Raw genomic sequence first — 6,687 nt, 5'->3', positions numbered from 1 at the left:
CTTGTACACGTGACAACCAGATTTTGGGAGTATTTTTTGAGTTAATTATGAAATTTCCGCATTTTTTTTGTAATGGTTGAGTTTTAGGCTAACTTGTCTTGGTGGGATAAGACGAGTGTCATCACGTTCATTTTTGGGTTGTGACAAAATGGTATCAGAGCCCCAGGTTCATAGGTCTCACATGTGTACAAGTCGAGTCTAAGTAGAGTCTCGAGGATTGGTACGGAGACGTCTGTACTTATCTTCGAGAGGCTATAGTGACTTTTAGGAAAAATCTTCACTTTTTGGATCTCTATCGTTTGTACTTGGTCCGATTTTAATTCTTATCGCTTCACTTCATTCACTTTCACTTACAGTGATGACTCGTGCGTGGTTTCTCATGTTAGTAGTTGATGTCGTGTATGGTTTGAATGTTAAGTTTGGTATTAAGGTGGAAATAATAGACTTATGAAAATGATGTGTAGTCAGATTCGAAATGTTTAGTAATTTGAAGGGGTTGAGTTAGGTGATGGCTCGATGATGCATTTTGAGGATATTTGGTGATGATTTTGAACAAATGTTTGGAGATTTTATGAATGTGGTTATTTCTTTTGGTTAGTTACCCTAATAGAGGGAATAGTACTTGTGTGGTATAGGCAATATCTTGATTGGTTCGATAATTGAAAGTGGAATAGTTAAAATGATGGATAGGAAATGAACAGTGTGACTTCGGAAATTACAGTTAATAAATTTGTATAAAGTTGTATAAGTATGGGTTGTTTAGTGTATGATGAGAATGATGTTGTGATAAACGAGGTGAGAATCTCTACTACGATTTTATAGATTGGGTATATATTTAAGAGGATCATGATATGACTACTACAACAGTACTGATGCCTACTTGGTTAGAGTTGTGGGGTGTGTTACTTCTGCTATAGATCTGATTTATGAAAGAATGCATATCGCTTGGGCTAGAGACAGAACGAATTTGATAATGTTTTGTTGTTATTCAACGGATAGAAATACGTAAGATTTGGGTACAATCTTCTCGACAGGTATGATGTGTTTTAGTGGTGGATCTTTGTTTTGATATTAATGTATTTAGGTTGTGAAGTATATCTAGAGGATTCTAGATGAGGACCGATGATTTCATCTTATGGATAAGGGAAGTCCCAAAAAGTATACTTGTGTGAAGGTAATTGAAGATTTTAGTAAAAAGTGCATATAAAAGTGGGTTAGTCCTTTGAATTTGATTGGTATAATTAGGTTTGAGATGTCACGTCGATGACAAAGTTGACTTTGTGGTGATGACAAGAGCATGATGGTAATAAGAATTCGTGATGGACTCTGACTGATATGCAACTATATAATAAGGATTGTTTGTTAAACGAATTTTGTATGGTAATAACGACTAGTAAGTATGTAATGTTGTGGTTTTCCATTATTTGGTGAGTAATGTGGTTGTATGGAAAGTCTAAGAATATGTAGGGACTTCGCTCGGATAAAATTTAAAGTAGCTAGAGTCATAATGAAAAAGAGTGGGATATAGTGGAGCCTTCAGAAAGAGGTGAGAGTAAGTATATTTTCTCTTATTGCAAGGGCTAAACAGGCATCTTCAAAGGTATTGAGAACTGAGTTCAGAGACGCGTGGTTTCATTCATTTTGTTCTGGTTATGGAACTAGTGTCACGGGTTCATCAATTGGTTAAAAAGTACTGGATAAAACTTGAGAAAGGAGTGTATAGACGTTCAGTTCGAGTGTGATGATAAGTTCTTTTGTGGTTCTGAGTTTGATAATGAGTATGGTTGAATTTTTAGCAAAAGATATGATAAAGTCGATAGAGAGACGATCAATGATAAACTTAGATACATGAATTCATAAAAATATTTAATGTATGAGCTAATGTTGATAGATAATGTGATTGGGCTACATAGTTGAAATCAAAATTCAAGTTTTTCATGTGAGTTTAGGTTTGTGGTAGTGTGTTTTATCAAGGTATGGATTGTTAAGGTAAGAAATGATCGATCGCATTGAGTATGAAGCATTTGGAAGGACTTAAAAATAATTTGAGTAGTAAATTTGGTTACTTTTGATTGTTATACCTAAGGGGGGTTTCACGTAATGTTTTGATTTAGAGGATAAGGTAAAAATATCATGGGTTGTTGGTCAAATGATAAGATTGGCGTAAGCGAGTCAACAAAAGGAACAAGAGTCTAGTGTATTGAAGGGTTAAAGATATTTAGAATTTTGTGTCATGGGAAGAATTTAAGAAGAGTGAAGGAACAAACCTCTCGTATAAGCCCTTGGTTTGTAGTTGAAGGATTTATTGATTTTTGCCTATGAGTTTAGATATGACTGTGAGATGTGAACTAGTTTGGTACAGACTTACTAGGAATGTATCATCGACTTTTCTAAGTATTGAGATTTTGTTTGGGTGACAAGCAGTGATGTGTGAAAGATTTTATATGGTTATGTCGAGCTAGATTGTTCAAATTATGATAGGTAACTTATTGATGTTCAACGGTGTGGACCTACTATTTTATACGATTAATGAGGATTTTGAGGGGATTGAAACAACTTTATGTTGATGGGAAAATTCTTTTAGATTCGAAATTAGTGTAGCCTTGGGTGGGACCCGTATTTGTCCTAAAATGCTTATTTGGAAAGAGAGGGCGCCACAGTTTGAAAATTTAGAGACGCTAATGTATTTGATAAGAATACTTTGATACTAGTGACAGTTTGAGAGTAAGGTAAATGACTGGTGTAGTTATGATGTTTGTTGGTATTAAGAGTGTTAGATTCGATGGAGTACTGTGAGAAGTATGTGGGGTTTGATGAATCTCGTATTTGTAATATTGTAATGGGGTCATTCTGGTTGATTGTTGGTAGCTAAAAAATCGAGAGATAGAGTCGGATGAATAGAATTTTATTTATATGGGCACTATGAAAGAAGTATCTTGTGTTATTCGACCTTGCTTCTGTATATTCTTATGTAACCACCTTCTTCATACTGGATATTATTTGGAGTATGATTCACCGCTTATGCTACTCGTGTTTCCACATCTATGGGTGAATCCCTAGTGGTGGATCGGATGTACCGATCCTCTTGTGCCCTCTTGATAGGGTATGATCCTTGGAAAGACTTGGTCATTTCAGTTATGATAAATTTGGTGTTGTTTGGGATAGTTGAAGTATATCAGTAGTTCTATACGCATAACATTGCTTATGAGAACTTATATAAGAGCTATGAAGAGTTACAACTATCTAAGAGTGTTGTTAGTGGTTCTACATTTTAAGGGTATCGCTTGTTGGGTGTTTACTTGATCATTTCCTTTTTGTGTTAGATAAGTGTGATCCTCTCTTGATGGGTACCCGATGTCTAAAGATCAATTTTTATAGTTAAGCACATGGAAAGATTCTTTTGTGAATGGGTGTGTATATGTCCCCCATGGGTCCCAGACTGAGAGACAGCGGGTGTGTATCACTAGGTCAGACATGCATCACTATACTTAACATTGCATTGCACATATTTATCATTAGTGAACTTGATATTGTGTTTTGCTGATCTTGTGAGTGCCTTTCTGTGGAATTTTGATTGGTGAATATTGGGCTTGTTGCTGAGGATATGTAATTGTTAGAGTGTTGTTGTTGAGTTGTGTGCTATGTGAATTATGGACTGTTAGGTTGGGCTGGTTTTAAGCAGGTTTGTAGTCGTGGAGATTGTAATTGATGAATATTGAGCTTGTTGTTGAGAATATGTGATTGTTAGAATGTTGTTGTTGAGATATGTGCTATGTGAATTGTGAACTGTTAAGTTGGGCTGATTTTATGTAGGTTGTAGTTGTGGAGGTTCGGTTGGGTGTAAGGAGTACCCGTATTCTATCCCCTTAGCTTGTGTTTAGAAGTTTACTTGTTGAGTACCGCGTGATTTGGTACGCACCCCTTGCTACTACATTTTTTTGTAGGTTACTAGCCCGGACCTTTGTGGTATATTCTCTTATTTTCTGAGGCTTCTTGGAGATTTGTGAGGTAGCTGTTTGTCATCTCAACAGACCTTTTTACTCCTATTTATGATTTAGTTCTATTCTAGAAACAAGGTCATTTGAGACTTATGTTTTTCTTGTGAATCAATTGCAATACTTTAGAGACTTGTACACGTGACAGCTAGATTTTTGGGGTATTTTTGAGTTAATTATGAAATTTCCGCATTTTTTTGTAATGGTTGAGTTTTAAGCTGACTTGTCTTGGTGGGATAAGATGAGTGTCATCACGTCCATTTTTGGATCGTGACAAATATATGATCAGGATAATCGTGTTGATGCCTACATCCATTTCAAAGTGATCACTGCTTTAAGTATGGTGCTTCTTTCTATTAATATTTGTACCAATTACCTGAAAGGGTGTTGTGTACATACATAGCCCTATTTATTGATAAATTATACGGTATATATAGGGTTAAATTTTGTTTTAGATACATATATTAAATGTAAGATAGTTGCATATTAGGAAAATTATGAGGTGTACTGCTATTTGTGGAAATTTGTAGGTTTTTTGTTGAATTGTTTCACTCATTTTGAACACTATGAACTCATTAGAGTCAATAATATACTCAATCATAAGTCATGCCATTCAATAATATACTCATTCATTAATCATGTCATTCAATAATATATTCATTCATTAGTCGTTTCATTCAATAATGGGGAAAGACGCATGCTATTTTGTCTCCCTTCAATTTGCCAAAAAATTATTGAAGGGAAAGATAAATCTCAATTATTGATTTAACATGTGTATCTTATCCAAATAAATACTTGAAAAAAATGAAGAAAAAGAAAATGGAGAGGAAAATCCTTTTTGGATTCTTGTAATTATGAAGGGTCAAGTCATAAATACCCTAATAGTTATCCAAATGACTCTCCGTCTTTAGTGGTCTTTCCGTCTCAAGTTATATGTCGTGAATTTTTAAAAGTAGTCGTTTATTTTAGAAGTTTAAATAAAATTAATTATTTTCTCTCTCATTTTACCCTTAGTAATAGTTTTGAAATTTATAAAATAAAAATCTTAATAATAAAAAAGAAACTTGCCTTAAAAGTATGTGTCAGTGTAAAAAAAAGTATACACCAACGGTGGATACAAGTTAAACTCCTATAAAAGACCTCACCAAATATAGCAACATATCTCAAATTGTAATAATTAAAGCATTTTAGAGAGAGAAAAAAAAATTAAGAATCAATTATAAGAAATGGTTGATCCTAGGGGTGTACACTATTTGGATTAAACCGAATAACCTAACCAAATCAAATCGAATTTTTATTTAGATTGATTTTTTGGTTTTTCGGATTGATTTTGGATTAATAAATTACTTTGTTTGGTTTTTTGGTTTTTTGGTTTGGTTTCGGATTTTAAAAAATAAAAACCAAAAAAACTGAATTTTATATATAGATATATATATATAGATATATATAATGTTTAGGTTTAGAATTAAGTTGGAGTTAACCACTTTTATCCCTTTTTGGTTATTGCCTTTCATGATGATTACATTTATATTTTATGTTTGAATTACATCTATAATACTTATAAGTATTGTGTTTTAAGTTTTACTTTTCTATATATTAGAAAGGACAGTTTCAAGTCCTTTTCAACATGTCAGTTTTGTGACATTAAATTACAGTTTGGAGGTATTAAAGATTTTTAAAAAAATTGCAAGATAAGCTTGCTTAAAAATATTGTAACTTTTGCATTGTTATTTGAACCTAAGTAAGAGCTCTTAAAAAGATCCTCCTTTTTCTATTTAATAACAAACTATGCCCTGCCCATGGTGAATATGATGGGTCCCACTTTCTATTTGCCATAAATGTTATTAAAGTCGTTCAAAAGATTAAGCAAGTTTACCATAAATGTTATTAAAGTCGTTCAAAAGATTTTGCAAGATAAACTTGCTTCAAAAAGTTGTATTTGTTGCTTTGATTTTTGTACCTCAGCAAGAGCTTAAGAAAAGTCCAATATTTTTTACTTAATTACAAATCCTGCCCTGTCATTGAAGAATATGATGAAGATGAACTTCACTTTTCTATTTGCCATAGGTATCATAAGACGTGGGCTTTGGTCCACTTCCGTTTTTTCCCTCTTCCATTTGGCATAAATTTCATAGATATTTTCTCCGTTTCTATTTATTTATCAAATATATTTAACAAATCAAGAATTTTTTTTTCCTATTATATCTTCAATTTATTAACATTAAATTAATATAAAAAGTAGTGAGTAAATATGTTTAAAATTTTATCAATTAATAAGAGTAAAATGATAAACTCATTATACCAATCATTATTTTCTTAAGAGGCGTGTCAAGTCAAAATTTCACAAGTCAAAAGGGTTGGAGGGAGTACATACTTCATTCGTCTTTTACTTGCCCATTATTTAAAAAAGAAATTTTTTATTTTTATTGTCAATTTTCATATATTAAGAATAATCTTTTTTTTAAAAATATACTATTATTTTTTTAGTATTAATTATTTAACCTATAAATTATTTTTTTAATGAGTATATAAGTTCAAATATGACAAGTAAAAATGAGCTGACATAACATATAATGAGGAGATGGTAGAAAGGATAAATAATGAGAAGAATCAATTATAGGAATCAAGGAAAATGTTATCCTCTTATTGGCTGAGAGTTTTCTCGAAAATCAATTCATATCCACTAATTATA

Source organism: Solanum tuberosum, unplaced genomic scaffold, assembly GCF_000226075.1.
Source record: "Solanum tuberosum cultivar DM 1-3 516 R44 unplaced genomic scaffold, SolTub_3.0 scf00280, whole genome shotgun sequence".
Taxonomy (NCBI): domain Eukaryota; kingdom Viridiplantae; phylum Streptophyta; class Magnoliopsida; order Solanales; family Solanaceae; genus Solanum; species Solanum tuberosum.
Note: the sequence above shows the minus strand (reverse complement) of the source record.